General features: G+C 39.2%; 1 non-coding gene across 1 annotated transcript; it reads left to right on the top strand.

The window, feature by feature from the left end:
* The first annotated feature begins 6,299 nt into the window (after window positions 1–6,299).
* Window positions 6,300–6,406, top strand: LOC140817631 (small nucleolar RNA R71). Its single transcript, XR_012114843.1, has one exon. It is a non-coding gene; the product is annotated as a small nucleolar RNA R71 (small nucleolar RNA).
* The last annotated feature ends 8,272 nt before the right edge of the window (window positions 6,407–14,678 follow it).

The raw sequence follows: 14,678 nt of genomic DNA, 5'->3' as shown, positions 1-14,678 counted from the left end.
ATGGCACGGCGGCGTGGCTGCGGAGGTGGTGGTGCATGTCCTAAGGCCGGAGGTGGTTGAGCTGATCCCCCATAATCGAAAAATACCTCCTCGGGCAGCTCAGCCTGTCTTTTCTCCCTCTTGGATCTATAAAGAGCCTCATCAATGGCTCTCATCGGCGGTAACCACTCATCATCATCTGCAAATATCACCCCCGCTCGGGCACACAGCTCAGTCACTATCGTCGGGAAGTAAAAAGCCAAATTGCTGCTATTTATTCACATGTTAAGCTGTCCGAAAATGAGCCTGCCCACATCAATCACCATCCCAGTATAGATGGAATAAAGAACAACTGCCCGCTCACGCTGCACATCACTCGTATGACCGACCGGCATCAATCTCTTAGACAAGAACGCATACCACAATGCCGCGTCCACTCTCAAAAATTTTTCAAGAAAAACCGTATACGTCCCCGATTGTTTCCACGTGGTGCCCGAATAACAGAGTGTGCGAATGATCAAATCATAATCCGGGTTAAGCACCCACGCCTGAAACACCGAATCATCCACCGCCGGTAAACCCAACATGTCATTGATCGTCTCGGAATCATACGGGACTAGATGTCCCCTCACAAATGCCTTATGCTCATTCCCCGCCGGAGCATTGGCATAGAATTCACGCACAACCGGAACCACTGCTGCATTCGGTTGTGCCACAAAGGTAGTCCACCCTCTTCCTGCTACTTGGAACTCCGCAAATTGACCGATAATAAACGAGCTAAATTCACGCTCAGGGATTGGTTTCCTATGGAGTCTAGCATGCTCAAATCTCTCCCTAGCTTTATCATTCACAAACATAGATGGAGTGGAATGAGAACTAGAAGCACCATGAGTTACCTTAGATCTTTTGGGTGCCATTGTGGAAAATTGGAGAAGAGCACAAGTAGCCCGTAGTAGGAATATGTTTTCCGGAACTTGGAGTCGGTCGGGAACGAAAGAGGCGGCCGGAAAAGAGCGGCGGTGTTCGGAAATCTTGGGTTCACCGGAGAGTTTAGTTCTTGACCGTAAAAATCGCGTCTTGACACTTGGTGAAGGTGAGGGTGCACGATTGTACCTGAAATTTTTTTGAGAAGAGATGAATTGAGTGAGATTGAGAGATTGGGAGCAAAAAATCGGGAAATGGGGTGAGGGTTTCGAAGTGGGGAAGAAAAGAGAAGAGGAAAGTTTTTATAATCTGCGCGACTCGCTAGGGCGGTCAAAACTGACCGCCCGAGCGAGAAGGTTTCGGAAAAAAAAAATTTTGTTAATCTGCGCGACTCGCTAGGGCGGTCAAAATTGACCGCCCGAGCGAAAAGTTTTCGGGGAGAAAAATTTTTTTATCTGCGCGACTCGCTAGGGCGGTATATTTTGCCCGCCCTAGCGAGAAGTTTTCGAAAAAGACTTTTTTAAAAAAAAAGAGTACCCGCTGGGGCGGTCAGTTTTGATCGCCCGAGCGAGAAGTGTTCGGGAAAAATTTTGAATGCAATGCCATGCAACTACCTAAATGCAAATGATGCGATTAATAACTAAAAAAAATATAATCAAAATCAATATAAGGAGTAGAAGTAGTTCTCAATTTATAGTCTAGAGCTCGACTTTTCACCCATGTCCTCAATGACTGTCATGGAGCCGAGTGACTCCAATTTGTGGCTCAATTGTGTCACCGATTTAGTGCTTCAATCTTTGAGCGTTCACAGTAAATGTTCCCTCCTTGCCATCATGTAACACCACTGCACCCGATGGGAACACCTTGGCTATAGTGAATGGTCCTGACCACCTTGACTTTAACTTGCCCGGAAAGAGTCGTAAACGAGAATTGTATAACAACACCGCTTCACCCACTTTGAATTCCCTTCTTATAATGTGTTTATCATGAGCTCGTTTGGTGCGTTCCTTGTAAGATAGTGCAAGATCATAAGCTTTTCCTCGAAACTCATCTAACTGATTCAATTGCAGCAATCGTTTTTCACCTGCAAGAGCAAAATCAAAGTTTAGTGCTTTGGTCGTCCAATATGCTCTATGCTCTAATTCTACTGGTAGATGACATGCTTTACCAAAAAGCAACCTATATGGTGTAGTGCCTATAGGTGTTTTAAAAGCAGTACGATAAGCCCACAAAGCATCATCTAACCGAATGGACTAGTCCTTTCTATTCACATTAACTGTCTTTTCTAGAATCCTCTTAATTTCTCGATTGGATACTTCAACTTGTCCACTAGTTTGGGGATGGTATGAAGTGGAGACCTTGTGGGTGACACCATATTTGCCCAACAGTTTATCAAAAATTTTGTTGCAAAAATGGGTGCCACCATCACTTATGATTGCACGTGGTGCACCAAATCGATTAAAAATATGTTTCTTCAAAAATTTTAACAACACTTGTGCATCATTAGTGGCACACGCCTCTGCCTCCACCCATTTAGATACATACTCCACTGCCACCAAAATATTTTTTTTCGTGAAAGAACTAGGAAACGGTCCCATAAAGTCTATCCACCACACATCAAAAACCTCACACTCAATGATATTATTTAAAGGCATTTCGTGACGGTTAGAGATGTTACCTGTCCGCTGGCATTTATCACAATGTAGCACATAAGAACGAGCATCTTTAAAGAGAGTTGGCCAATAAAAGCCACTTTCAAGTACTTTGGATGCCGTCCTTATTGGTCCGAAATGACCACCTACCTCACGGTCATGGCAATGGTTGAGAATTCGATCAAACTCTTCCTCCGCAACACACCGTCTTATCATGGAATCTGCACAAATTTTAAACAAAAACGGTTCCTCCCAAAAATAGTATTTCACGTCAGAAAAGAATTTCTTTCGTTGGTGAAACGATATGTTTGGTGGAGGTGTGCCTGTGACAAGAAAGTTAGCGAAATTTGCATACCATGGACAAAGTTTCATCTCAAGCAATTGTTCATCCGGAAACCTGTCATCTATATCATCGTCACTGCCCTTAATTCTAACATGCTCAAGCCTAGACAGATGATCAGCAACTACATTTCCCACACCCTTTTTATCTCGAATCTCGAGATCAAATTCTTGCAATAATAAAATCCACCTAATTAACCTAGGTTTCGCATCTTTCTTAGCAAGCAAGTATTTGAGGGCAGAATGATCTGTATACAAAGTTACTTTAGACAAAACAAGGTATGAATGAAATTTATCGAAAGCAAATACTATAGCAAGTAATTCCTTTTCAGTAGTAGCATAATTCAATTGAGCATCATTTAAAGTCTTACTTGCATAGTAGATGGTATGAAATACCTTGTCCTTCCTTTGACCCAGCACCGCACCAACAGCTGTATCACTAGCATCGCACATCACCACAAACGGTAACTCCCAATCAGGGGCAGTCAGAACATGTGCTGTCACCAAGCTTTCCTTGTGTATCTCGAATGCATGCAGACAAGCAGAATCAAAATTAAATTCAACATCTTTCATCAACAAAGAGGATAAATGTTTAGCAATTTTAGAAAAATCTTTAATAAAGCGCCTATAAAAACCAGCATGCCCTAGGAAACTTCTAACTCCTTTTATTGATGAAGGTGGTGGTAAGTTTTTGATTACTTCCACATTGGCCTTGTCGACCTCAATTCCATTCTCTGATACCTTGTGTCCTAACACGATCCCCTTTTGAACCATAAAATGACACTTCTACCAATTTAACACCAAATTGCTCTCTTCACATCTAATTAACACCAAGTTCAAATTCTCTAGACATTCATTAAATGAGGAGCCAAAAATAGAGAAATCATCCATAAAAATTTTAAGAAAATTTGCAATCATGTCATGAAAGATAGCGGTCATGCATCTTTGAAAAGTTGCAGGTGCATTGCATAAACCAAAGGCATACGCCTAAACGCAAAAGTACCATAAGGGCAAGTGAAAGTAGTTTTCTCTTGGTCCTCAGGTGCAATTGTGATTTGATTGTATCCCGAGTATCCATCTAAAAAGCAATAAAATTCATGACCTGCTAATCGTTCAATCATTTGATCGATAAATGGCAAGGGAAAGTGTTCTTTACGGGTTGCATCATTAAATTTCCTATAATCTATGCACACACGCCAACCCGTAACAGTTCTAGTGGGAATCAACTCATTTTTTTCATTAGTAATAACAGTAATCCCACCCTTTTTAGGCACACATTGTACAGGACTTACCCATGCACTATCAGAGATAGGATAGATGATACCTGCATCCAGAAGTTTAATTGTTTCAGCTTTTACTACCTCTTGAATCTTTGGATTGAGTCTCCTTTGTGGTTGTGCTAGAGGTGAGTATTTATCTTCCATCAGAATTTTGTGCATGCAGATCGAAGAACTTATCCCTTTTATGTGTGAAACCTTCCAAGCGAACGCCCCTTTATGCTCCTTGAGGACTCCAAAGAGCTTACTCTCCATATCATCTGTCAAAGAAGAGGAAATAATAACAGGAAATTTATTATTTTCTCCTAAATATACGTACTTGAGATGTGGAGGTAGTGGTTTGAGCTCCAAAGTAGGTGGCTCCTCTAGGCTTGACTTTTGAGGCATTAAATCTTTTCTGTCTCCCAATTCCTCTAGTCTAAGCCTCACTTGCTTTCTCCAAGGTGGAATGGCATTCAAGTGAGCTACCATCTCCATCTTGTCCTCGTCTAGCTCGTCCTCCTGCTTTTCAGTGGTGAGAGTGGCCTCCAATGGTTCTTTCAATCCATCCTGCATAAAATCACAAACAAGAGAATCCAAGACATCAATACGAAAGCAACTATCATTGTGCATTGTGTGCTTGAGAGTATTGAAAACATCAAAAATAATTTCTTCTTCTCCAACTCTCAGTCTCAATTTCCCCTCCTCAACATCAATCAGTGCTTTCCCTGTAGCCAGAAACGGTCTCCCTAGGATTAAAGGCATCTCTAAATCTTCCTCCATGTCAAGTACCACAAAGTCTGCCGGAAAAATAAACTTATCCACTTTCACCAAAACATCTTCGATAATCCCACGTGGATACTTGACAGATCTGTCAGGCAGCCGACATCCTAGTTGGCTTGGGTTCACCTAATCCCAGTCTCCTAAACACAGAAAAAGGCATCAGATTAATACTCGCACCAAGATCACATAGAGCTTTATGAAAATTAATGTCACCAATAATGCAAGGTATAAAGAAACTCCCTGGATCTTTTTTCTTAGGAGGCATCTTGTTTTGAACTAAAGCAGAGCAATTTTCGGTCAAATTCACCGTCATATGATCTTCTAGCTTCCGCTTATTTGCTAAGATATCTTTCAAGAATTTTGCATAACTTGGCATATTCAATAAAGCATCAGCAAAAGGAATGTTAATATGCAATTTTTTAAATATCTCAAGAAATTTACCAAATTGTGCATCTAATTTAGCTTTCTTCATTGCTGCAGGAAAAGGTGGAGGGATAACAATTTTATTCTGTGCAATAGGTGTAGATGTAGAGTTAGAAGACTTACCTCCTCGATTTTCCACCTCATCCTCACCGTGCTTGGTCTTTTCCTCATTAGACTCGAGTGCTTTTCCACTACGCAATTCCACCGCCTTCACATGTTCTCTTGGGTTAGTTTCCGTGTTGCTTGGCAAAGCTCCTTGCTCCCTGTTAGCAATCAACTTATCCAATTTTCCAATTTGATTCTCTAACCCCTTTATGGATTCATCTTGGTTCTGAAATCTCGTCTCTGTTGCAGAAATAAATTTAGTCATCATCTGCTCTAAATTGGACTTCTCCTCCCGAGGCGGTTCTGGCTTGAATCCTTGGTGCATCCCATATGTGGACCTCTTTGTTGGCGATTTTGGTTGTTTTGACCTCCCCATGAAAAGTTTGGGTGATTCCTCCATCCCGGATTATATGTGTTCGAATAAGGGTCATATCTAGGACTGTTCTGGAATCCCACTTGTTTTACCGGTGCTCCCTCAGGCACATAGAATGGATTGCCATCTTGGCAATCCTGCACATCATGCTCACCCCCACACTTATCACAGAAAATTTCTTGCAGACGCATAGCCGACCCACTCATGCTCATCCCATCAACCTTTCTATTCAAAGCCTCTAACTGTGCTGAAACCGCCGACAAATCATTAACTTGATTAACTCCAGCACCTCGTCTCTGCCTATCAGACTGAGGGTGATAGCTACTAGCAGCCATCTCCTCCAATAACTCATATCCTTCCTCCGCCGTCTTTCTCAGTAAGTTACCACATGCAGCAGCATCTATCATAGTACGGTTAGGAGTAAGCAGACCGTAGTAGAAAGTTTGAACAACTAACCCAAGATGCAGCTCATGGTGTGGACATCTCCTCAACAAGTCCTTGTATCGCTCCCATGCCTCCTAAAGTGACTCTTGCTCATATTGGGCAAAAGTAGTAATGTCGGCTCTAAGCTTCATAGTCTTCGACGAAGGAAAGTACTTGATTAGGAATGCCTTTGCCATATCCTCCCATGTAGTAATAGACCCTACAGGCAAACAGTTTAACCACGACTTAGCTTTATCTCTCAGTGAAAATGGAAATAAACGCAAACGAACAGCATCATCAGACACGCCATTAAACTTAAAAGTATCACAAATTTCAAGAAAGTCAGCTATATGAGAGTTAGGGTCGTCAAGTGCACTTCCCCCAAATTGGACAGTGTTCTGAATCATCTGAATGATAGCTGGCTTGATCTCAAACTGATTAACTCGGATGACTGGTCTTACGATGCTTGGACGTGCTCCATCAAGAGACGGCTGTGCATAATCCAACATCGGTATACGCCTTGGCTCCTCTCTTTGTTGATCGCCTTCCATTCTTTCCATCGCTCTTTGCTGCTGTAGTCGACGTCTAGCTGTGCGTTCGATCTCGGGGTCAAAAGGCTCAAGCTTACACTCGAGTGATCTTCGCATGCACCACAAGAAAAATCTGCAACACAATGAGAGTATCAAATAACAATAAAATAAATAATACTAAAGAATTTAAATGAAAAATAAAAATTTGTGAATCAACAGTCCCCGGCAACGGCGCCAAAAACTTGATCGAGCAAAACTTGCACAGTGAATAGTCCCAAAATTTATTTTATAAATGAAAGCACAATTTAAATATCGCAAGTGCACGATAGTCAAGTTATAATAAACGTAAGTGAATACGAGTATCGTTCCACAAGGACTGCGTTACACTATTTTTATTTTCAAGTACAATTTCTTTAGCAACGATAACATGAGTTGATGATTGATCTAATATAAATTAAACAACTAAAATAATTAAAATGCAAAGAAAACGTATTCAAGAAAGCAATGATTAATTTGGATTTAATCAATTGAGAAATGAATTTGTTGGGAATTAGCAGTTCATCTACCACTCGTGTTTAAATAACTACACTCGACTTTTACTCGTGCATTCGACGGAATTCCCTAGACTAATTAATATACTCTGTCGAGCTATATTAATACTAATCAAAAACATGCAGTACTCAAGTGTCCTCAAATATTTAACAGTTCAAGATTGCATTACATTCTATGGAATCCACTAGCTTTCATTCGGGTGAACTATCACTATCGACACGTATCCAATTCCGTATATCTACTAAAATTGTAAATCCGTGGTTTATACTATTTGATTCTATTGTTAATTATTCTATCGAAATCACCAACAACATGAAATAATCAAAGGAAGTTAGCTAGGCTTCGATTGAAACAAGAACGGACAATAGTATTAACAAATCACTAATAAAAACGTCGAGAAATAATGTTAAACACCGAGTACGGGGTAGGATCCCCTCAAATCCCAACAAATCTAGAGTTTTAGCTACTGAAATTCATGATAAAAACCACAATCAATGTAAGAAATAAAATACTGAATAATGAAAATACTAAAGATGACGATGGATGACGGTCACGACGCGTGGAAATCTCGAGGTCTTCGAAATCTCCTTTTCTCCTAGCCTCCTCTCCAAGAAAAATGATGAAAAGTCTGATAAAAGATGAAAAACGGCTGCTGATCTCGTGTGTTAGGTTTTGGTGTAGGATAGAGTCCCTAGAAATTTGGAAACAAATCTTTCTCAATCTCGCTTCTCGCTAGGGCGGTATATTTTGACCACCCTAGCGAGAGGTCCTCGAATAAGCTTCCTCGAGTATGTCCCTGGTTTCGCTGGGGCGGTCACTTTTGACCGCCCTAGCGAGACACTTGCGCAAAATAATCCTCGGCCAGACCACAATGCATAAAGTGACTGCCCCAGCGAGACATCTTCGATATTATGCCAAAGTTTCTCCCACTTTTTGGTTCAATTCCTACAAAATAACCATAGAATACACGAGATCAGTCAAATGCTAAATAATGCCAAAAAAATGCAAAATTCAACTAAAACAAACTACTATGATGCATGAACGCGACTCAAAACCAACACTAAAAACACGTAAAAACGAGTCCTATCACAAGGCATCTACTCTAACAATCTCCCACTTGCCCTAGAGCCAACTACCCTTAATCCCATTGCTTCGCGATGCTTTTCAAACAATGGTCATGGCAAGAGCTTTGTAAGTGGATCAGCAACATTATCTGCAGAGGGGAGTCTTTCGACTTATATGTCTCATCTTCCCACTATCTCCCGTATGACGTGGAACTTCCTCAGTACGTGTTTGGATCGCTGATGAGACCTTGGTTCCTTTGCTTGCGCAATGGCACCAGTGTTGTCCCAATACAACGGGACTGGATCAACTCCATTAGGAATAACGCCCAACTCTTGGACAAAATTCCTCATCCAAACTACCTCTTTGGATGCATCAGATGCAACAATGTATTCAGCTTCAGTGGTGGAATCCGCAACAATGTCTTGCTTGGAACCTTTCCAAAAGACAGCTGCACCATATAGCATGAATACAAAGCCAGAGGCCGATTTCGAATCATCTACGTAACATTGGAAGCTAGAATCAGTGCAGCCTTCCAATTTCGATTCTCCACCCTATAGACCATGAACAAGTTCTTAGTCCTTCTCAAGTACTTAAGAATATCTTTCACGACCTTCCAATACATTGGACCAGGGTTTGCCTGATATCTGCTTGTAACACTCAGAGCGTAAGCAACATCAGGACGTGTCTATATCACACCATACATGATACTACCAATGGATGATGCATATGGAATACGTGTCATCATCTCTATCTCTTCATCAGTTTTGGGACACAAAGCTTTAGATAGAGTAATACCATGACACATTGGTAAGTATCCTCTCTTGGACTCTTCCATAGAGAATCTTTTCAGAATGGTATCGATATAAGTGACTTGGGTGAGTCCTAGCATCCCTTTTGATCTATATCTATAGATTTGTATTCCCAATACATAGAATGCTTCACCCATGTTTTTCATGGAGAATTTACTTGCTAACCATACTTTAGTTGATTGCAATAATCTTACATCATTCCCAATGAGCAGGATATCATCAACATAAAGTACCAGGAATGTCACTGCACTCCCACTAACTTTCTTGTACACGCACGGTTCCTCAGGATTCTCAGCAAAACCAAACTCTTTGATAGTGCTATCAAATCTGAGGTTCCAAATTCTTGACTCCTGCTTGAGACCATATATTGATCTCTGAAGTTTGCATACCTTATGCTCACTTCCTACTGATGTGTATCCCTCAGGTGGAGTCATATAAATTTCCTTTTTGATGTCTCCATTGAGAAATGCAGTCTTTACATCCATTTGCCATATCTCATAGTCATACCATGATGCTATGGCTAGTAGTATTATAATGGACTTAAACATAGCAACTGGTGAAAATGTTTCCTCATAGTCAACTCCTTGCCTTTGAGTATAATATTTTGCAACCAGCCTTGCTTTGAAGGTCACTACCTTCCCATTAGCCCCGAGTTTTCTTTTGTAGATCCATTTGCACCCTATAGGAACGATTCACTCAGGTTGATCCACCAATGTCCAGACTCAGTTTGAATATATAGAGTCCATTTCTGACTGCATGGCTTCAAGCCATTAGGTTGAATCAGTATCAGATATTGCTTCCTTAAAGTTCATTGGATCATATCCAACAAAAGACTCATCATGGTCTTGTTCATGAAGAAGCGTATATCTAGCAGGTGGTCTAATAACCCTATCAGACCTTCTAAGAGCTTGTACTTCAACTACTGGTTGTTGGAGATTAGGTTCAACTACTATAGTTGAGGGAGTATCTTGAATTTCTACAAGTTCTATCATCTTGCCTTTTTCTATCTAATAGAAATTCCCTTTCATAAAGGTGGCATTTCTTGAAAACAAACACTTTTGCTTCATTGGGATGATAGAAATAATATCCAACAGAATTCTTTGGATATCCTACAAAGTAGCACAAAGTGTATCTACTATCCAATTTATTTCCCACTGTCTGCTTCACGTAAGCAAGACATCTCCATATTCTCAAGTAAGAATACTTGGGAGGTTTCCCCTTCCATATCTCATATGGTGTTTTATCCACTGCTTTAGTATGGACATTATTCAACAACATTGCCGCAGTTTCAAGCGCAAAGCCCCAAAACGATGTAGGCAATTCAGTGAATCCCATCATTGATCGAACCATGTCCAACAAGGTTTGCTTACAATGTTCAGAAACACCATTCAATTGTGGTGTTGCTGGTGGAGTCACTGTGAGAGAATCTCATTCTCTTTTAGATAACCCAAAAATTCAGCATTTAAGTATTCTCCACCTCGATCAGATCGAAGTGCCTTAATACTTCTTTCTTGCTGATTTTCTACTTCAGATCTGAATTCTTTGAACTTTTCAAATGCTTCAGATTTGTGTTTTATCAAATAAACACACCCATACCTCGAATGGTCATCAGTAAAGGTAATGAAGTAGGATTGCCCATATCCTGTGCTACCACTTAGCGGGCCACAAATGTCTGTGTGGATAAAGTCCAATAGACCATGCGCACGTTCCACGTTTCCATCGAATGGAGTCTTGGTCTTTTTTCTTTTCAGACAGGACTCACGGGTAAGTATAGAATTTATGTCTGACAAGTCAAACATGCATTCTCCCACTAGCTTGACTTGTTAGGATCGGTTAGGGGAGTAAGTCGATGAGCTACAATAGCTCGGTTCTTGAAATATTGAACACCGATGAATTAAATCGAGTTTGGTGTTCAAACCAAGCGGAAAATACTCGAAATAATCCTTCGTAGAAACCGAATAAATATTTTGTAAACCATTTAAAATATATGCACGTTGAATGAGTTAAAATATTCAGTTGAAGCATTTTATCAAACACTTGGTATACAATATTTTGGTATTTGAAGAAGACATAAAATGCTTCAACAATGCATCTTTAAAACTATGGAAATGATAAGTAAATGCAATAAACAAATAGACACGAATTTGTTTATGGATGTTCGGAGATTTCAAACACTCCTACGTCACCCCTTCTTCCTCTTGGGAAGGATTCACTAGAAGACTTTGATTTATACAACACTTTGTACAAACCCATTCAGCATATTGTTCCACCATCTTGCATGCATTGTCAGTTCAACAAGACTGACATTAGTGTGTATGTCATTTTCTCCGAATTTAGAACAATTTTCCGAACCATTCTTGAAAATTAGATTCGGTTAGCTTGTTAATAACAAAATTGGATTATGTGTCGAAATCGAAAAATATACTGATATGGAAACAGAATAATTGTTGCTGATTATTTTAAAATAATTTTAAGATATAAAATATGGATTTTTATTTTATAAATTCCCTCCCACTATTTTGACATTTCCACCACCCTCTGATGAAAAAGGGAAATCGTATTTCCTTAGTAGGCACGAAGACTCCAATTAGCCAATTATAATCCCGAAAAATATCAGCCAATTATAATTTCTAAAATGTAGAGTCCAATTGCGTCCCTATGCAACCTCCGCGTGTTTTGCCTCACATTTAATAAGGACCCAATAATATGACGTCGTTTATTTTCGCGTGTCAAACCAACCCATCAATATTGAATTGTAGTAGACGGTCGCCATGAGTTCCCCCAATAATACGAGCCGAAGTCATGGGAGTTCCACTCAATTCACATCATATGTCCGGTGGAAGTCACAGCTTTCCGGCGTACAGGCCTCCCCAATAATATGAGCCAGACACTGTCCGCGGGTAGCGATCAACATGCAACCACGGTTGATGGAAGGCAAGGAAAAATTAAACTCCTTTAATTTTTACTTTTTCGGTTTGATATAAATTTTGAATCTTATTCAAAATGAGGGATTTTAATTTTAAAATTGTCTCATCATTTTAATTTAAAAATCGCGTGCCAGGAGTTTGTATGTTTGCTGGATTCATGCAACTATATTATATAATAATATACATACATGCATACTACTATATATCGCATATATATCATAATATGACATTGAACAATAAATAAGGATGATCGTTCGCCAACACTATTAGATCCATGTGAGCCAGACATGGATCCATGTCCAAAACCTAGGTGAATGCAGGGATGCAAATGCAACAATTACAAGAGCTTCCAATATTTTACATGTCTTCATCATTTTCATTGGGCCCACCATCTTCCAGTCTTGATCTCCCACTATTTCTAATAATTACATTTAAATAGCCATGGCACATAAGGGATACATCTCATGGGGTGGGAACGAGTCATAAACCAGGCCCACTTTAATAATATCAAATATTAATAAAAAACCGAATAAAACAGAAAAATATCATAACATACACATAACACATTGGTCAAGGCTCTCGATCATCCTTCATGCATTTAATATCAAATATTAACATCAATTTAATTAAACAATTTAATTAATTGATAAATCATATATCTAATAATTTTATCACTAACCACCACAATTATTAAAGGATTTAATAAATTAAATAAACTCCTTTATTTAATTTCCAATTAAATCAATAATAATTGATTTCTTGTAAAAACTCATTTTTACCATAAATAATTAAAATCATATTCTAATTATTTATTTCACAAGAAAATTATTAATTTTCTAAAAATCAATTTTTCAAAATAAAAATTGAACCAATTTCAAAAATGTCAATTTTACCCAAAAATTTTAAAATTTAGAAAATTGCACCCTGGGCCCAAACAATTCAGGCCCAACATCCAGCACGGTTCCTGAGACGATCCCGAGCAGCCGCCCTCGCTTCCCGCCCGCTGCCCGAACGTTTCGGGCAGGGGCGGCACTCCTGTGCGCGGCGCCGCGCGAACGCTCCGCACGCTGCACCGCCCGGCGCGCGCTAAATTTTCTGAAAAATTTTCTTGTGTGGTTAGAAATAAATTATTTTATATGATTTAAAATCATACGATATAGAGAACCTGGCTCTGATATCACTGTTGGATCTCGGTTTTCAACACGCCCAAACGCAGCGGAAGTTTTAAAATTTTGTTTATTTTGACAATCAAAATATATTTTGGGCGCTCGTATGATTTTATCATAAACATTCATAGGGCGTAAGAATTATACCTTTGGTGAATGATTTAACTGGACCTCAACTAATCCGGTATAAACGGATTAGCTCTTGTTGATTCCCTACGAACTTTCTTCGATGAAATCCTCCTATCAAGTCCACGACTAGATAGTGTGTTCCTCTTCTAATTTTCACTAGAAAATATAGAAGATGTTTCACGTAGGAGAAGAAAAATTGAGAGACGGCTCAAAGGTTTTTCTCAAAAGGAGGTGGCCAATTTTTTTTTTCTTTTGGAGGATGCCATTCTCGAAACCTAGGTGGTGGGTGGCTAGGGTTTTTGTTTGCATGTGTTATTTATAATTCAATTAAACCCTAATTACATAATTAACATTAATGGGCTTGATTTGATTAATTGGGCCAGTCCAACTAGTTTAATTAATTTAATCAAAGTCCATTAAAACTTTAATTATTTAATATGTTGGACTTGTACCCCTACAAGCCCATTAAACATATTATCCACCATATTTAATTTATTAATTAATCAACTCAACTTTTGAGCTTAATAAATTAAATACATTATAAATTCAACATTTGAATTTATTATTTAAATTATAAATTCAGCTACTTGAATTTACAGCACCTCCAAAATTTAATATTTAATAAACCCAACATTTGAGTTTAATAAATTAAATTCTCAAATTTCATAAATTCAACTACTTGAATTTATTCTCTCAAAATTTAATTATCATAAATTCAACTCCTTGAATTTACTATATAATATAAATTCAACTTCTTGAATTTATTCTCTCAACGGGAACAAACAATCCAGTACTTGTGTAACCCTCAATGGTTCAGGGATACAGCTAGCCGTGGGTTCACAACTCTTTGTGATTCAGGACATAATCCTTTATTCGGGCTTACTCTAGTTAGCCCCATTCTTTTCATCAACACCTTGATCAAGAATGTCAGAACTCATTTCTGATTACACCCATCGGATCATGGTAAGAGCGTCTAGTAGCATCGCCCCATGATCCCCTAGGTATCACTGATAGTGCCTGCAGGAACCAGTCGATTATGATTAACGTACAGTACGGTCCCTTCATCTCATATATCCCGATCGAATTTGCAACCATTGGTTCACCGAGGGTTGCATAATAATTCGATAACTATGTGATAACTATAATAGTGGCATCACGTGTAATATTTGAGAACTCCTTCTCCAATGTACATCTCGTACTCTGGCCAGAGATTCCATGCACTATTATTTCATTAGATCACATA

The sequence above is a fragment of the Primulina eburnea genome, chromosome 16 (assembly GCF_022965805.1).
Source record: "Primulina eburnea isolate SZY01 chromosome 16, ASM2296580v1, whole genome shotgun sequence".
In the NCBI taxonomy this organism is placed as follows: domain Eukaryota; kingdom Viridiplantae; phylum Streptophyta; class Magnoliopsida; order Lamiales; family Gesneriaceae; genus Primulina; species Primulina eburnea.
The sequence above is the reverse complement of the archived record's forward strand: the minus strand, read 5'-3'. Positions and strand labels throughout refer to the sequence as shown.